Consider the following 18558-nt stretch of genomic DNA (forward strand, 5'->3'; position numbering starts at 1 on the left):
AGATGAGGTTCTGATGCCCAGTCCGGGCTGAAAACCACTGTTTCACAGTCACATTAAGAAAACTAAATTAACTTAAATATTCTTAGTTTTGCTTCTCTTCTTACAATCTTATAGTTTAGAGACTTTAGTTAGGGAGAGAGTCAGGGTCTGTAGAAACGTATACCACACCCCCTTCATTCTATATATAATCCAGAACCTAAATGTACAGAACTGTAATAGTCTTGGGATATATAAATAGATATACCTACAAAATCTCTTCTCTTTCTTGTTTTTATTATGAATTCACGAATTCTCCCAGCAAAAATGTGTGACCCATGAAGATCTGATAGGATATTCAGTCAATCTACATAACTACTCTCACAAAAATTTATTGTTTTTTAATTTCTCCCTTCACCCTTTTGACCTCCATATGACTCCCCCACCTCTTCACCTCTCCCACCCCACCACATTTGAATAAAGTTACTGATGAGGAAACAGGGTTCAGAGATTAAGGTCTCCGGGTTACACAGGAAACCAAGGGGGGAGGGTAGATTGGATCGCATTTCCAGCAACTGATCCAGAAATCCCACCTAAATAGTTTATCCGGAGTTCTGGAAGGGCAGTCTGTGGCAAAACAGTCTGCAAATGAATGAAAGGACAAGCTGGCTTGTCCATCTGCAGAAGATATACACAGCGTCACACATCCACACTCAGGCAAGGAAAGTACAAGCTGGCTTGTCCATCTGCAGAAAATATATACAGCCTCACACATCCACACACAGGAAAGGATTTAACTTTTAATTTTGATTCTCTCCATGGTTTATGATCTCTTGATTTCAACAGTTCAGTGTTCAAGACAATATATACCAAATTCAAATAAGCAAAGATAGAAACTGTTCAACTTAAATGACATCTTTTTCTGGGTCTGTTCTAAAGAAGATGCTTCTTATCATTTTCTTGTTTTTCTTGCTTCCAGCAGGAGATGTGTTCTCCTACTGTCTTTAGCAAAATCTGATCCCTTAGTGTTATCAATATCCAGGAATTATGGAGGGGCATCTTCAATTCTTTGAAAAAAAAAAAGCAATATTATTTTAGGTTTTGCCTTTGAATCCACTGTAAGCACAGCTCAAATAATTTCAAGCTCTCTTTATTTGCATGGAAGAAATGACTAAAAGTGATTAATGAGAGCTCTTTGAGAACTTTTGATGACAAGTTTATTGGGAAATGTGAATATGGAAACTGCTATCATTTCTGTTTCTAAAAACCATTTCCATGAAAAGAGTGAAAAACATTATTAAGCCCAGAAAGCCTTTGCTTTTACACCAAAAAGTGAAAATGGAATAAAAAGGCAAGTCAATATAAACATCATGTGTTCCAGATGAGCTTTACCACATGACCACAAAGGAGTGAGACAGGGTTCTGAGAAATAAGTGACAGAGACTGAAGAAATGTAAACTGTAAGCCCTTTTCATATCATCTAAAAGAAAAGGTGTCACATTTTCTCTTGTGACTTTGGAAAAATGGTAGCTGATGAATATAATTGTGACTATCAAGATGCTTCTATTTTGCTTTTTACTCTGAGACTCATGAGCTAGAAGGCTAATCTCATGGGTAAAGAATCACTCGGGTTTCCCAGGTGGCTCTAGTGGTAAAGAACCCTCCTGCCAAAACAGAGACATAAGAGACTCACATTCGATTGGGAAGATCCCCTGGAGGAGGGCATGGCAACCCACTCCAGTATTCTTGCTTGGAGAATCCCATGGGCAGAGGGGCCTGGGGGGGGGGCGAGGGGGAGGGCTATAGTCCATAGGGTTGCAAACATGATTGAAGTGGCTTGGCACAAAGAATCACTTGTTTGCTCTGTAGGTCTATAAATATGTATAATCTAAATTTTTATCACCCTTTATAAAAATCTCAGGCTGGTTTGAGAGTTCAGGAAAGGTAGACCACCTAGAAAAAGGGTCTTTGTTACACAGTACTGTTGTCGCTCAGTTGTGTCCGACTCTTTTTCGACCATGCTAGGCTCCTCTGTTCATGGAATTTTCCAGCAAGAATACTGGAGTGGGTTGCCATTTCCGTCTCCAAATCCAGTACTGTAGTTTATTGCTTTGTCAATAGAGAACTAAGGAAGCCGCAGTTCTGAGCTATCCTCTGGAGTTATTAGGTAGATGCAGCTCTGACCTACCAATTTAGAGAATTCTTGAACCTGGACATATTCCTGGAGACAATGTGGCCAAATAATTAGGAAGTTTCTAAAAGGAGAGGAGGATCTTTGGTATGCCCAGATATCAGAATACATTTCAGAGCTTCTGGACAGGATGTTCCACTTTTGAATAGCTTATTATACAAGGACTGGGTTCTGATTCATCTTAGCTTGTGTTTGTGAGTCCTCGTGTCAAGAGCACCATGGCAGCTTTCTTTGTGTTTGTGCTGAAGTGGAAAGGATAGAGGTTATCCCAGAGGCCAGGAAACAGTAATGTGTCTCCAGAGACCCCGATGGCATCAGAGTTCCAGAAATGCAGAACGGAGCCCAGAGCCAGCTACAGAAACTCCAAAATGTAACTTTAGCTTGGTTACATTCTTTGGCGGAGAACATGGCATAAGAAAAAGGCTTATGGTCACACAACAATGATTATCTTTGGTTTCAAAACATTTACTTACAAAATGATCTTCAGGGGCATGTAATCACTGTGAAATTATAGTGTAACTCTCCAATCAAACTGTATATGATCATCGAAGCAAAGGAAGGAGTAAAGTCAGTTCAGTTGAGATTTGTGAGCCAAGCTTGTTAAAAAAGACTGGATTCCTGTAGCAGCTTATCTTCCCCTAACCCCACACTGACAGTCAAATTGCTTAAACCTCAATATGCCCCATTTTCTTCAGCTGCAAAATGAAGTGCATACCTAACTCTGAAGACCTTTGCAGGGAAAGAGTAGGAAGGTGCTTTTTTAAAAAAAGTATTTTTAAAATTAAAAGAAGACATAGATGTAAAGAACAGACTTTTGGACTCTATGGGAGAAGGCAAGGGTGGAATGATTTGAAAGACTAAAATTGAAACATATACATTACTATATATAAAATAGATGACAGTGTGAGTTCCATGCATGAAGCAGGGCACCCAAAGCTGGTGCTCCAGGACAACCTAGAGGGATAGGGTAGCGAGGGAGGTGGGAGGGGGGTTCAGAATTGGGGGGACACATGTATACCTATGGCTGATTCATGTTGATGTATGGCAAAAACCATCATAATATGGTAAAGTAATTATCCTCCAATTAAAAAATTAACTAAAAAAAAGAACACATTTCTATAAAGAGGCATAAAATTATTTAGGGCTTGCTATTGGCCTGACTTGGTTATGTTATTGGCCTGACTTTGAATGTACTTTGCTAAAATATTTTAATAATAAAATAATAATGGCAACAGCAATGATTTGTGTTTTATAACATGGTATCAAACACTGTGACAGTATTTTGTGTATTTACTCCTAAAGGTGATGGCAAAGCCATCTGCTGAAGAGACATTATGATCTCCAGATTTAGAGATGGGACAAATGGGAAAAGAGATTGGAAAAGTTAGTCACCCAGTTAGAAAGTGATTGATGCATGATTCAAAGCCACTGCTGTTTGATTCTAGAACCTATGCTTTTAACCACTGTTTATGGTTGAGTTGGAGGGCTTCCCAGGTTATGCAGTGGCAAAGAATCTGCCTGCCAATGCAGGAGACCTGGGTTTGATCCCTGGGTCGGGAAGATCCCCTGGAGGAGAAAATGGCAACCCACCCCAGTATTCCTGCTTGGAGAATCCCATGGACAGAGGAGCCTGGCATTCATGGATTCCCAAAGAGTCAACATGACTGAGCGACTGAGCATGCACCCATACAAGGCTGACTTGTGTCCCCCTGCCAAATTTGTATGTTGAAATCCTGACCTCTTGTACCTCCGAATGTAATGGCATTTGGAAATAAGTTCTTTAAAGAAGTGATTAAATTTGAATGAGGTCATTAGAGTGGGCCCTAATCCAATATGACTGGTGTCTTTTTCAGTAAAGAAATTTGGACAGACGCACACTGAGGAAGACCATGTGAGGATGCAGTAGAAGACAGGCATCTGCCAGCCAAGAGAGAGGGCTCAGCAAAAACCAGTCCTGCCAGCACCTTGGGCTTGGACTCCTAGACTCCAGAACTGTGAGACAATAAATTTCTATTGTTTAAGCCACCCAGTCTGTGGTATTTGCTATGGCAGCTTTAGCAAACCAAGGCAATCACCATTATATCATGTCAGCTCATCAGAGAGGGAAGATATTCAGCTTGGAAATCCTTAGTTAATCTGAGGAAATCATCAAGTCAGAGATAAATCATTTCAGCTCGTTTCTATCTATACCTTATGTCATCTAAACATAGAAATGTCTCATCTTTTCTGTGACAGATGATTTTACTATTCAGCAAATAGTCATGGCCTTCATCTCCATGAAAGACTATACCTCCCCTCCCCACTTCTGTGTTCTCGGTCATATGAGTTACCGTTGTCAACGATAACTTGACATTGAATTGAGGTGAGGTGAACAGAGGCTTGAGATGTGTCTGGACACGAACTTTGCTTTTCTTGCATTTGAAATTTGGACACGAGAAAAAACACGTGTTGAGCAGCTATCTGCTGCTTAGATCAGAAGTCCAGCCTGGCTCAGCTGACCTTCAGCTGACACCCAGATCAGTGAGAATAAATTATTTTTGTTCTAAGCTGTGGATTATTCAGGCAGTAGCAAATGCACCTGTTTATCATTTTCAAATTAATTTTAATTGGAGTACACTTGCTTTGGCCTTCCCTGGTGGCTCAGTGGTAAAGAATCTGCCTGCCAATGCAAGAGACACAAGTTCAAACTCTGGGTTGGGATGATCCCCCAGAGAAGGAAGTAGCAACTCGCTCCGGTATTCTTGCCTGGGAAATCTCATGGACAGAAGAACCTGGCGGTCTACAGTCCATGGGGTCTCAAAGAGTTAGACATGATTGAGCGACTACTCAGCAATACCAGCGACATACTTGCTTTACAATGTTGTGTTAGTTTCTACAGTATAGCAAAAAATATTAGTCGTGTGTCTACATATATACCTTCCCCTTTGGATTTCCTTCATATTCAGGTCACTACAGTACATTAGGTAGGGCTCCCTGTGCTATAGAGTAGGTTCTCATTGGTTATCTCTTTTATACATAGTATATACATAGTATCAATAGTATATATGTATCAATCGCCATCTCCCATTTCCTTCCTCTCCCCTTCCCTCTTGGTGTCCATATATTTGTCCTCTACATCTGCTGGATTATTGAAAAAAGCAGGAGAGTTCCAGGGAAACATCTACTTTTGCTTCATTGACTATGCCAAAGCCTTTGACTGTGTGGATCACAACAAACTGTTGAAAATTCTTAAAGAGAATGGAATACCAGACCACCTGACCAGCCTCCTGAGAAATCTGTATGCAGGTCAAGAAGCAACAGTTAGAACTGGACATGGAACAACAGACTGGTTCCAAATTGGGAAAAGAGTACATCAAGGCTGTATATTGTCACCCTGCTTATTTAACTTATATACAGAGTACATCATGAGAAACACTAGGCTGGGTGAAGCACAAGCTGGAATCAAGATTTCTGGGAGAAATATCAGTAACCTCAGATATGCAGATGACACCACCCTTATGGCAGAAAGTGAAGAAGAACTAAAGGGCCTTTTGAAGAAAGTTAAAGAGAGTGAAAAAGCTGGCTTAAAACTCAACATTGAGAAAGTTAAGATCATGGCATCTGGTCCCATCATTTCATGACAAATAGTTGGGGAAACAATGGAAAGAGTGAGAGTCTATTTTCCTGGCCTCCAAAATCACTGCAGATGGTGACTGCAGCTGTGAAATTAAAAGATGCTTACTCCTTGGAAGGAAAGTTATGACCCACCTAGGCAGCATATTAAAAAGCATAGACATTACCTTGCCAACAAAGGTCCATCTAGTCAAAGCTATGGTTTTTCCAGTAGTCATGTATGGATGTGAGAGTTGGACTATAAAGAAAGCTGAGTGCCAAAGAATTGATGCTTTGGAACTGAGGTGTTGGAGAAGACTCTTGAGAGCCCCTTGGACTGTAAGGAGATCCAACAAGTCCATCCTAAAAGAGATCAGTCCTGGGTGTTCATTGAGGTGACTGATGTTGAAGCTGAAGCTCCAGTACTTTGGCCACCTGATGTGAAGAACTAACTCATTGGAAAAGACCCTGATTCTGGGAAAGATTTAAGGTGGGAGGAGAAGGGGACGACAGAGGATGAGATGGTTGGATAGCGTCACTGACTCGATGGGCATGAGTTTGAGTAGGCTCTGGGAGTTGGTGATGGACAGGGAAGCCTGGCATGCTGCAGTCCATGGGGTCACAAAGAGTTGGATGCGACTGAGCGACTGAATTATATCTTAGCAGACAGACTGATATCTGTCTCTACTGCTTTGCAAATAGGTTCATCTGTACCATTTCTCACTGTTGCTATCATTCTATCACAGGGTGCCTACTAGCACACTATGTGTGGATCATGTTGTGTAACAAAAGTTGCCATGGGTGTTCCTGTTTGATTTGGGGAAAAACTCTTGCCAACCCTCCTCCAAGGATTTTCCCACATCCTGGAGTTCAAGTGTAGAGAGGCATTCCATTAAGTTTAGCTGATTTCTGGTCTTGTGGACTCTCCTTCTACAGGGAAATTTGGACAGAAGTGTAACTTCTGAAGACCAAATTAGCAAAACTTATAGTTGCTGTTAAGTAGCTAGGACAGAGTAGAACCTGTAGAGAAACAAGACACTAAGAAGGGAGGAAAATATACAGTGGAACAGCCAGAACAAAGAAATAAAGAATATCAAAGGTAAGTTTCATGCTGTTTCATTTTGTCAAGGATTAAACCTGGTCCATTACAGAAGAGCCCAGGGCTTCCCTGGTGGCTCAGTGGTAAAGGATCCACCTGCCAATGTAGGAGACATGTGATGGATCCCGGATCCATGAAGATCTCACATACCACACCACAACTGCTTACCCTGTGCTCTGGAGCCCAGGAGCCGCACCTATTGAGCCCACGTGCCACAATCACTGAAGCCTGCACGCCCTAGAGCCTGTGCTTTGCAACAAGAGAAGCCACTGCAATGAGAAGCCTGTGCACGGCAACTGGAGAAACACTGTGCAGCAGTGAAGACCTAGCCCAGTCAAGAATAAATAAATTAATTAAAAAGGAAAAGAATAGACCAGGTTAGGAATTACCCAATATCCATCAGCAGTAGAGTGAATACATACATCATGGTATATGTATGCAGTGGAATACTTGATAGTACTGGTCATGGCTTTAATTGTGCATGCTAAGTGGCTTCAGTCATGTCAGACTCTTTGCAACCCCATGGACTCTAACCCGCCAGGCTCCTCTGTCCATGGGATTCTCCAGGCAAGAGTACTGGAGTGGGTTGTCATGTCCTCCTCCATAGCATCTCCCCGACTCAGGGATCGAACCTACATCTCTTATGTCTCCTGCATTGGGGGTGGGTTCTTTACCACTAGGGCCACCTGTACTCTCCTCCAAATGTACATGTTGAAGTCCCAATCCTTATTTGGAAATAAGGTCATTGCCCATGTAATTATTTGAGATGAAGTCATATTGAGGTAGGTTGAGCCTCTAATCTGATATGACTGGTGTCCTTATAAAAATAATGCCTTGTAAAGAGAGAGAGATACACACGGGGAGAGTGCCACGTGAACATGAAGGTAGAGAACAAAATGATACATTTACAAGACCGGAAGTGCCAAAGATTGCCTGCAAGCTGCCAGAAGCTGAGAGGTGAGCATGGAATAGACTCTCCTGTACAAGGAATCGGTGCTGCTGATGCCTTGATCTTGCACATCTAGCTTCCAAAACCATCAGACAACAAAATTCTGTTAAGTCACCTAGTCTGTGGTTACAGCAGCCTTAGTAAACTAATACACAATGAAGTGGACATACTTTTCTTCCATGCAATAATATGGATGATTCTAGCGACTGCATCTTAGAGTGAATGAAGCTAGATGGTACAGTGTGTAGTATGAATGTCTAGTTATGTAAATTTTAAACACAAGGGAAATTAACTTCTGGTGGTTATCACTAACATGTAGCAATTAGTATACAGAACAGAGTTTAGACAGGCTCTCTGGGCACTGCTGTATTCTGTTTCTTGACTGTGCAGTGGGCGCAGAGGTGTGTTTTTTTTTTTCTCTTTGAAGTAGTTTATTGAGCTGTATTCTGATGATTTGCTATTTTTTGCCAGCATGTGCATGTCAATACAGATGGTAATTTAAAAGATATCCATGGGGAGACGTCGTGAGGGGAGAGACGGAAGCTAGAGGATTTAGAAACCACATTTGACCCTGTCAGTAAGCTCATGAGCAAGGGGCATGTGGGAACACCTAGGGCACAGTGAAGGGTTTGGTGCAGGCAGGAAGAAAGATACTTCTGTGCTTGCTGAGGAGGTATCAGCAGAGGGTTTGTGCAGTTTTCCACTTTATCAGAGCTCCCTTCTTTCCTTTGTCTCCAGCAAAAACACACACACACACACACACACACACACACACACAAACACATGAACTTAGTGTTTCCAAAATATCTTTTGGCAAGTCTCTTTGCCTTTTCTAAAGTTCATTTAAAACACCATCCATTTTCTCCAGCAAAGCCAGGGAGTCCTTGTGTCGATATGACACGACTCCTGTTGCTATGGCAACTGAATGTTTACTAGAGAAAATATTACCAGTTAATAATAGCCTGAATGGAAATAATAGCTACTGCTAGGCCCTTCAGAGTTACACACCATCAATTTCCAATTTGCTGAAATAGGTGCAATTTGCTTTTTGAGTTTCAAAGTATTACTTTTTCCAGGCCTTCAAGATCCTTCCCCCACACCATGCACCACAGGCCCACACCCACACTTCCATATGCTCCTAAAGAATGTTCTGTTTATCCAAAATGAGTACAGAGGGCAGCTGTTCTGTTGGAGCCCCATCAGAATCCCAACAGTAGGAATAATGAATAAATTAGAAGTTTACTATTTATTGGCTTTGGTGAATAGTGAAATCACAGAGAGAACGATCACAGAAAGAAAGTATAATTCATACTCTTTCTTATACCCAATCTTTTCCAGAATCTCATTCCCAACGAGCAAACCAGCAAGCAGATGTGTTGAATTACTGTGTCAAAAATCATGCCTGTGAATAACAAAAATGCCTTTCAAGGTATTCAGCCCACTCTCTCCCTGAGTCTGGGCTTTTTATGCATTTGTTCCTTTCTTGATTGATGGCTTCTTTCTATTATTTATTAATTCAGCAAATGGGAATTGAGTTGGGCACAAGCCTGGTTCCCGAGGTATGCAGACCCAGCTCTGGCCTGTCAGAGGAGCTTTCGAGATACTGCATGCAATGTTTTGATGAAGTCACCCCTCCCACCACCAGCTTTCCCACTGGATGCCAACAGAGAGCACAGCTGGAAGGACACAGATCATGACTCAAGTTCCATGTCTTCCCTCAATGAGCCACCTTTCACCCCCACGTTGGAAGCTCTGTGAAATCATGGGGTGGGGAGTGCAGCCTAGGGCCTGGGCTTGGGGGAGGGCAAAACTCTCCTCCAAAAGGCCAAGAAACAAACAGCCCTTCTGAGACTCCAAGCTTATGCTTCCAGAAGAAAACAAAACAAAACAAAACAAAACCCTGGAGAAACACTTAACTACCATGACAACCAGCTCTATCACATTTCCATCGGACCTATGAGGGTAGAAGAAAGGGCAAGTGGACCAGTCTGACACCATGTGGGCAGATAATAAAAGGGCCAGGTCATCTCTGGAGATGGATTCTTCTTCTCTAAAGCAGTGCTTCTAACACTTGGTATACAAGATAATTAGGCTTCTTGCGGGGCGCTGGTGGTAAAGAACTTGCCTGCCAAAGTGGAGAATAGATTGCAGTTACATAAGAAGGTACATCATCTTTACACTTTGCTTATGATCTGTTTGTTAGAGAACTAGTTAGAGTACTAGTTTATGGAGTAGCTAAGATGAAAGTCAAAGAAACAGGTCAATATTCTGTTAAGTACATTGTTTGATCTAAGAGCTAGGAGGTGAATGCTTATTTTCAAAATAGATGCCTTGACTGTTTCATATCTGTAATGAACATATATCCCTGTTTTGGTATTTTGTCTTTGGGAATCAGTAAAATACAATTTGTGAGCTAAATCTATCCATACTCATATTTTATATATCACCAATGGCTGCTTTATCTACAACGGCAAAGTTTCACAGTGGAACGGACTGTATGGTTAGCAAAGTCAAAATCATTTACTCTCTTTTTAAAGACAAAGTTTGCCAAGTTTTACTTTAGAAGAATCCTTTAAAAAGCTAGAATCAGTGGGAGGTATTTCCATAATGATCAGCATCATGAGGGAAATCACTTTTAATAATGAAGGTGACTCAAGTTTGTAAAATGTTTTTGCATACATGTTAACCATAATCTCCATGAAAGGGTTGTGAAGTAGGTATTCTGAAACCTGTTTCATGGATGAGGAAGTGGAGGAGAGGTAAAATGATTTACTTGACTCTTATATTGGGGGATGAGAACCACTGTCCCAAATGTCCTAAATTCATATGATTTCTATTATTCTAACTCTACCCTAGAGCTGAGTATATCTATTTATGGAGAAACTCCATCTAGTATCATTTCCAAACTGCTGAGAAGGCCTTTGAGTCCCCCAGACATCTCAGCCCAAATTCCAGTAGTGCTAGAAATTCTTTTCTTTAGAGCAACATGTTCCTTTTCAGAAATGTAAAATGCTTCTGGGAGGGTGAGCACATTAAGTCTGGCTACAAGTCACTTGCATTTTACAGATGAATGTTCTTCTCCTAACAAGGAGATATGAGGGACTTCCCTGGTGTCCCAGTGGCTGAGTCTGTGTGCTCCCAATGGAGGGGCCTCAGGTTCGATGTCATAACTAAGAGTTTGTGTGTGGCAACTAAATATGCTACATGCCTTGAGGAAGATCACAGATCCTGCGTGCCACAACTAAGAACCTATGCAGCCAGATAAGTAAAAAAAATAAATGGACATATAAGCCAGGGATCACACCCAGGTCTCCTGCATTGCAGGTGGATTCTTTACCAGCTGAGCCACCAGGGAAGCCCAAGAATACTGGAGTGGGCAGCCTATCCCTTCTCCAGGGGATCTTCTTGACCCAGGAATTGAACCAGGGTCTCCTGCATTGCAGGTGGATTCTTTACCAGCTGAGCTACAGGGGAAGCCCTCAATATGTAAAAGATCATTTTAAAAAGGAGGTGTGATGCCCTGTGGTGAAGGCAGGTTGGAAGAGAATGGGTGGAGTCGTGGGTGCAGAAGGATTGATATCTGAGTGTGGCCAAAGATGCAAAGGAATAAATCTGGCGGTAGGTGTCAGGCAGTCAGGAGAAATAAAAAGGATAAGACTCCTGAAAGTGCTAAGTTTTCTCTTTATTCACAATTCTTGTTCTCTCTTTATTCACAATTCTTGTTCTCTCAGTGTTACAGTGAGAGTGGCTCTTAAGCTGATGGGCTTCCTAGGTGGTGCATTTTAAAAGAATCTGCCTGTTAATGCAGGAAACATGGGTTTGATCCTGAGTCAGGAAGATCACCTGGAGGAGGAAATGGTAACACACTCCTGTATTCTTGCCTGGAGAATCCCATGGACAGAGGAGCCTGGCAGGCTACAGTCCATGGGGTCACAAAGAGTCAGACATGACAGCACACACGCATGGCACTTAAGCTTAGACAAATGGGTCACGGATCTGATTTATTTTAAGTAATGCATACATTCTTATCATCTTTTCCTTCTAACCCTATGACCAACTTTGTTCCTCATCTCACAGTTGCCTGGATACTCGCAGTCAGAGTGCTGACAAGCTTCCCAAAGATGGGAAATTTGCTTTTGTGAGAACTCGAGAATTATATCCCCAAGGAGGTTTCTCGCCACCAGAATGTCCCTGGAGCAAAGCTGAATATTCTCTGCTGCTGCTGCTAAGTCGCTTCAGTCGTGTCCGACTCTGTGTGACCCCACAGATGGACTCCTACCAGGCTCCCCGCCATCCCCTGTCCCTGAGATTCTCCAAGCAAGAACACTGGAGTGGGTTGCCATTTCCTTCTCCAATGTATGAAAGGGAAAAGTGAAAGTGAAGTCTCTCAGTCGTATCTGACTCTTAGTGACCTCATGGACTGCAGCCTACCAGGCTCCTCTGTCCATGGGATTTTCCAGGCTCTCTAGCAGAATGTAAATTTAGGGTATGGTGCTAGAGGAGAGAAAAAGGGACTACAGCAAATGTCAGGACAACATGGTTTTCAGTTAGATTGTAGTCAATGTGATATTTGTATGGCACACTGTGTTCTGTGTTCAAAGATGTTCTTGAAAGAGAAGAGATGCTTCTTGTGTGCCAAGTAATGAATAATAAAGGGGGAAACTGGGCTGGAAAACAGTTTTAGATTTGAGTGTTGTTAGAAAGAAGCTAGAATTGTGGTTTTTTATATTGGAGGTACCATCCTAACAAAATGCTAATGGGTTTTTCTGCCTCATTTTCTGATGGATGACAGAAATGATGTTCAAACCTGATATGCATGTGTTATGGCTATTTCTATTTTTTAAAAGAACATCTATAACTTATTGAGTTGAAATACATGCCCTGAAAATATGAAATTAACTCAGTGTGTGGATTAATTCAGCTACTTTAGGATAGTATATTGTCACCCTGCTTATTTAACTTATATGCAGAGTACATCATGAGAAATGCTGGACTGGAGGAAGCACAAGCTGGAATCAAGATTGCCGGGAGAAAAATCAATAACCTCAGATATGCAGATGACACCACCCTTATGGCAGAAAGTGAAGACCTAAAGAGCCTCTTGATGAAAGTGAAAGAGGAGAGTGAAAAAGTTGGCTTAAAGCTCAACATTCAGAAAACCAAGATTATGGCATCTGGTCCCAACACTTCATGGTAGATAGATGGGGAAACAGGGGAAATAGTGGCTGACTTTATTTTTCTGGGCTCCAAAATTACTGCAGATGGTGATTGCGGCCATGAAATTAAAAGATGCTTACTCCTTGGAAGGAAAGTTATGACCCACCTAGGCAGCATATTAAAAAGCAGAGACATTATTTTGCCGATGAAGGTCCATCTAGTTAAGGCTGTGGTTTTTCCAGTGGTCATGTATGGATGTGAGAGTTGGACTGTGAAGAAAGCTGAGTGCCGAAGAATTGATGCTTTTGAAGTGTGGTGCTGGAGAAGACTCTTGAGAGTCCCTTGGACTGCAAGGAGATCCAACCAGTCCATTCTGGAGGAGATCAGTCTTGGGTGTTCAGTGGAAGGACTGATGCTAAAGCTGACACTCCAATACTTTGGCCACCTGATGCAAAGAGCTGACTCATTTGAAAAGACCCTGATGCTGGGAAAGATTGAGGGCAGGAGAAGGGGACAACAGAGGATGAGATGGTTGGATGGCATCACTGACTTGATGGACTGATTTTGGGTGGACACCGGGAGTTGGTGATGGACAGGGAGGCCTGGCATGCTGTGGTTCATGGGGTCGCAAAGAGCCGGACATGACTGAGCAACTGAACTGAACTGAATAAATATAGAGAAAGATGTAGCTTTCATAGATGAAACTCAGTTCCATTAGATTTTTATAATGGTGCCGTCTGTCCCTTTGTCTTGAGAATTTTATTAATAGTACAGATATTACTTCATAGGGTAGAGAGAGAATAGAATTGGGTTCTCTATTACTGCTTTTAATCAATCTTTAGGTAAATCATTGTGTTTTCTTGCTTGATTTTCTTATCTGCACAATGAAGAAATTGAATTAGATAGCTTCTATATTTACCATGGTGGTAAAGAATCCAACTGCCAGTGCAGGAGACACAGGTTTGATCCTAGGGCTGGAAAGATCCCCTGGAGAAGGACATGGCAACCCACTCCAGTCTACAGTCCATGGGGTCCTAGCTACAGTCCATGGTATCACAAAAGAGTCAGACATGACTTAGCGACTAAATGACAATATGTTTCCTCTAACCTCTTAGGATGTAATTCTCTGCTTCATTTGGACCATAGACTTTGGTCAGTTTTCCTCTTCTTTCCTTTTGATCCTCTACCATTTCATTTTCTCTTGACATGACTCACTAAAATTATTCTTTGACTTCAGCTTCACCATCTTTCATTCTTTTTGTTTCCAATCATTTTGCCCTCTGGGTTAGCATCTTGGCTTCATAGAGTTTGCAGATGCATGTGTTAGAGTCTCACCTCTTATCTGAAACACCGGTGACAGTCATCATCCCAGTTCCTCTTGTTCCTCTACAGGAACAGAAAGCCTGTGATTTCCAAAGCTCGATGCATTTATCAATGTTAGCTTAACTTTAGCTGTGTCAAATATGACTGAAGTCTTGTATGAGTCTCTGACACACCAGATTTCATTAAGTATGCCACCATTCTATTATTATTTTTTTTAATTGAAATATAGTTGATTTATGCACTTCCCAGGTGTTGCTAGTGGTAAAGAATCCACCTGCCAATGCAGGAGATATAAGAGATGGGGGTTTGAACCCAGGGTGTGGAAGGTCCCCTGGAGGAGGGCGTGGTGATCCACTCCAGCATTCTTGCCTGAAGAATCCAATGGACAGAGGAACCTGGCAGGCTATAGTCCATGGGGATACAAAGAGTTTATCAATGGTGATATGCTGAAGATTATAATGACAAGGAAGGTGATGTCCCAGGCTGCTCTGAAGAGTCTACTTGGAGTGAGAATTCAACCTCTAACATGACTGTGTCGATATGAAACAGAAGCATCACATGGCTTTGCCCGATATCGTTTTCTTTGCTCTGTTCCAATTGTCTGGAGACCATGGAACGAGATGTTGTCATAAGCCCACAGTTATGTAGGAGCACTTAGCCAAGGTTAGCAGCTGGGCAAGTTGCTTTATGACACATACTAGGTTCATCTTGGCCTTTTTGAGAAAAGTTCCTTCAACCTAGTGAATGTTTCTGGGCTTCCCTGGGGAATGAAAGCCCAACAGTGATATATACACATGAGCAGTGGCCAAACTCTTGGTAAAAACAAATCTTTGAAGAAACTTAATGGCCATCCTGAGGACTGCTTTTAGTCCAAGAGTTGTTAGGAATAGTATTTCCTCATACACACAGCTCCTGTTTGGGGCTGCTGCATAAAGATGGGACACGAGTGATGCTTGTAGACAATTTTGGCTTCAGTCTTTCTACTCTGAATTAGGCTGTTTCAAATAACATATGTGAACTAGTAATGTGTGCTTAGTTGCTCAGTCATGTCTGACTCTGCGGCCCCATGAACTGTAGTCCACCAGGTTCCTCTGTCCATGGGACTATCCAGGCAAGAATACTGGAGTGGGTTGCCATTTCCTTCTCCAGATAGTCTCATCCTATTGTTGAGATTCCAGGCCCAATTAAAAAGAATGAAATAATTCCATCTACAGCAACACGGATGGACCTAGAGATTGTCATACTGAGTGAAGCTAAATTAGACAGAGAAGGAGAAATATCTTATGACATCACTTATAGGTGGAATCTAAAAGGAAATGATACAAATGAACTTATTTTCAAAACAGAAACAGACTCATAGACATAGAGGATGAACCAAAGGAGAAGGCTGAGAAGAAGGGATAGTTAGAAAGTTCAGAATGGACATATATACATTGCTGTATTTAAAATGAATAACAAATAAGGACCTGCTGTATAGCACTCAATGTTCTGTGGAGCCTGGATGGAAGAGGAGTTTAGGGGAGAATGGATACTTGTGTACGTATGGCTGAGTTCTTTTGTGTTCAGCAATGTGTCAATATAAAATGAAAAGTTAAAAAAAAATTGCAGGCCCAATGTCTGAAGATATTAATTTTCTTTTCTCCAAAACATCTATGTATATACCTTAAAACACATATCAATAAATGGAAACAAAAGTTGAAATTCAGAGAGAGAGAGAGAGAGGTCATGGAAGGCTGTAATTTCTAAATATTGGGCCTTGAAAATGGCAAGCAGAGAGGAAGAAATAGGACCAGGGTATCAGTGTCCTTAGCTTCTGATTTATTTCAAATTGAGCTGACTTGGGAGCATGATCTAGTTCTTCCTAGTCTACGTTTGTCCCGCAAATGTTTCCTGTGTTTAAAAAAAATGGGAGGCATTTTGGCTGGGTATGTGTGGGGGAGGGTGGTGGAGGATAGCATTTGCAGAGGGCTTTCCTTTCTGCATTTTAGTGTTTTGCAATCTGTGTTATAGTTATTAAGTGTTGATATGCCAATCTCATTTGCTCTCGAAGTGGACTGTTTAGAATGTTCATCTTAATAGTTTAACAGATTTTTTTTTTTTGCCACTGCACTTAGTTATTACCCAACATAAGAATCCTTAGTAAACTCATATGCAATAATTGCAGAAATAGGTTTTCAACAATCTCTCTAATCTATAAAACAGATATTTTATTCTGTCACAAATTTTCTATTGGTGCTTATTTAAATCTTTTCATCTCTAGTGAATATTTTAACTGCTACAAAGTTGAAAAATTAAAAATGGATGGATGATTTGACTTTGTCAGAGTTAAGCAAAGGCATGTATGTGACTCTGGTTCATTCTATTCTTTGAGAGATTTTAAAATAAAACATTTGGAGTAAAACTAGATTATTTGGATTATTTCCAACCAAAGGTTCATTTTTTTTCCATTGATTTTTGGCATATGATGTCCATAATTGGGAAAGGAAAGAATAAAAATTTCTATCCTTCCGTTTGAAACTGTATGGACCGCTAATGACTATACTATGAGAATTTTATCACAAGGATGTGGATCTGCTTAGAGGATAGTAACCCATAAAGATGATCAATTTCAGCCCTTTATCAGCCCAATTTCAGTATCTGGGCAATTAATTCCAATTTTCTCTATTTCAGAGGTCTCTCTAAGCTGAGACTCAGATGGAGAAGCTTCTTCTCTGGAACTTTTGCCCTCTGGAACAGACTCTGTGCATTTTTACCCCTTCTTCCAAATCTCAGCTAGGATCAGTCGCATCTTCTTCATTGTATGTCCCTTATCTTCCTAGGTGTGTTGAACAAGTTCCCACAACTCAGCAAATGACTTCAACTTGAGTCAAGTCCATGTGCTTTGGATGGAACCAGTCCAGCAACAGCCATGACCCAGAGCCCCTGTGTGAAATTGCTGGATAGTTTAGGGCTTCTCCTTAGGAAGCATTCCTCTCTCAATATTTCTGGATAGTTAGTTATGAAATTTAGGATAGTTAGGATGAAATTTACTTAGTAGGAATTAATGAAAAGGTTTTGTAGAAGGGTCATGATAACCAAGAGTTCTGCTGTGTCCCACGCTTCCTGGATGCTCTAGTTATTCAGATATTAGAAGATGTACCGGATTCACTCTGAGCCTGCTGATGGCGCTTCAGCTTCTGTCCTTTGTCACACACTCATCTCTTGGATTTCCTGTTGTATGTTTATCAGGATATAGATGTTTTGCAATATCCTGTTGGTTTCCGCTGTGCAACAAAGTGAATCAGCTATATGTATACATATATCCCCTCTCCTTGGGACCTCCCTCCCATTTCCCCCCAATCCCACCTCTCGAGGTCATCTACCAGATGCATACAGTCTTATCATCTTTTCCCTCCAACCCTATGACCAACCTTGTTCCTCATCTCACAGTTGCCTGGATACTCGGCAGCCAGAGTGCTGACAAGCTTCCCAAAGATGAGAAATGTATATATGTGAATCCCAACCTCCCAAGTCATCCCCTCACTCCATCCCCCACCACATCCACACATCCTTTCTGTATCTATATCTCTATTCTTGCCCTGCAGATGAGTTCATCTGTACCATTTTTCTAGTTTCCCCATATACCCTCTGATTTTGAACACATTTTCGGCTTTTCCTCTTTGTTGCCATCCTGGGTCTTCTGTTTTCTCTTTCTTGGCCACTCCATGTCCCTGCATATTGCACAGGGATGTTCTTGGCTTTTGCTGGTGAAGACCTTCACTTCTTGCCCAGCTATACACATATCTCTCTTCCATGTGACTTCTGGAGCCTCAAGTCCTGAAACAACATTTTAAAGGTGCCATCTGGCTGTATTTTCCTCCTCCTTTTTTTCCCCTAAGCTACAAATCATCAGAATTTACTGTCCACCCCATTTATAATCGCTCATCTCTATTGTAGTGCTTCTCCATGGATGTGCATGTGTCTCACCTCGGGAGGTTGGTGAGGGGCATATTCTGTCTGTTGGCCTGGCCTGGCCCCTGTGGTGTTCTAGGTGGTGCAGGGTCTTCTGGTTCTGGGATCACTCTGATCATAGCAAGGCTTTTCTGTTCTTGATTTTCATTCACTGGAGGCTGCATTAGGTTTCCACCATAACAGAGTACCACCACCTTGGTGACTCAAAACAATAGAATTTATTCTTCCACAGATCTGGAGGCTAGACATCCAAAATCAAAGTGTCTACAGGCCTATGCTCTCTCTGAAAACTGTAGAGGAATCTTTTCCTGCCTTGTTCTA

The 18558-nt window shown here is 41.6% G+C and overlaps 1 long non-coding RNA gene across 1 annotated transcript in view; it reads left to right on the forward strand.

The window, feature by feature from the left end:
* LOC132657679 (uncharacterized) overlaps window positions 1–16688 on the forward strand; it is a 29200-nt gene extending 12512 nt beyond the window's left edge. Inside the window, exons 3-4 of the long non-coding RNA XR_009596186.1 lie at window positions 4021–9969; window positions 11884–16688. This is a non-coding gene — a long non-coding RNA (uncharacterized LOC132657679). The remainder of the gene's footprint in view (window positions 1–4020; window positions 9970–11883) is intronic.
* The last annotated feature ends 1870 nt before the right edge of the window (window positions 16689–18558 follow it).

The sequence above is a fragment of the Ovis aries genome, chromosome 1 (genome assembly GCF_016772045.2).
Source record: "Ovis aries strain OAR_USU_Benz2616 breed Rambouillet chromosome 1, ARS-UI_Ramb_v3.0, whole genome shotgun sequence".
Lineage (NCBI taxonomy): Eukaryota > Metazoa > Chordata > Mammalia > Artiodactyla > Bovidae > Ovis > Ovis aries.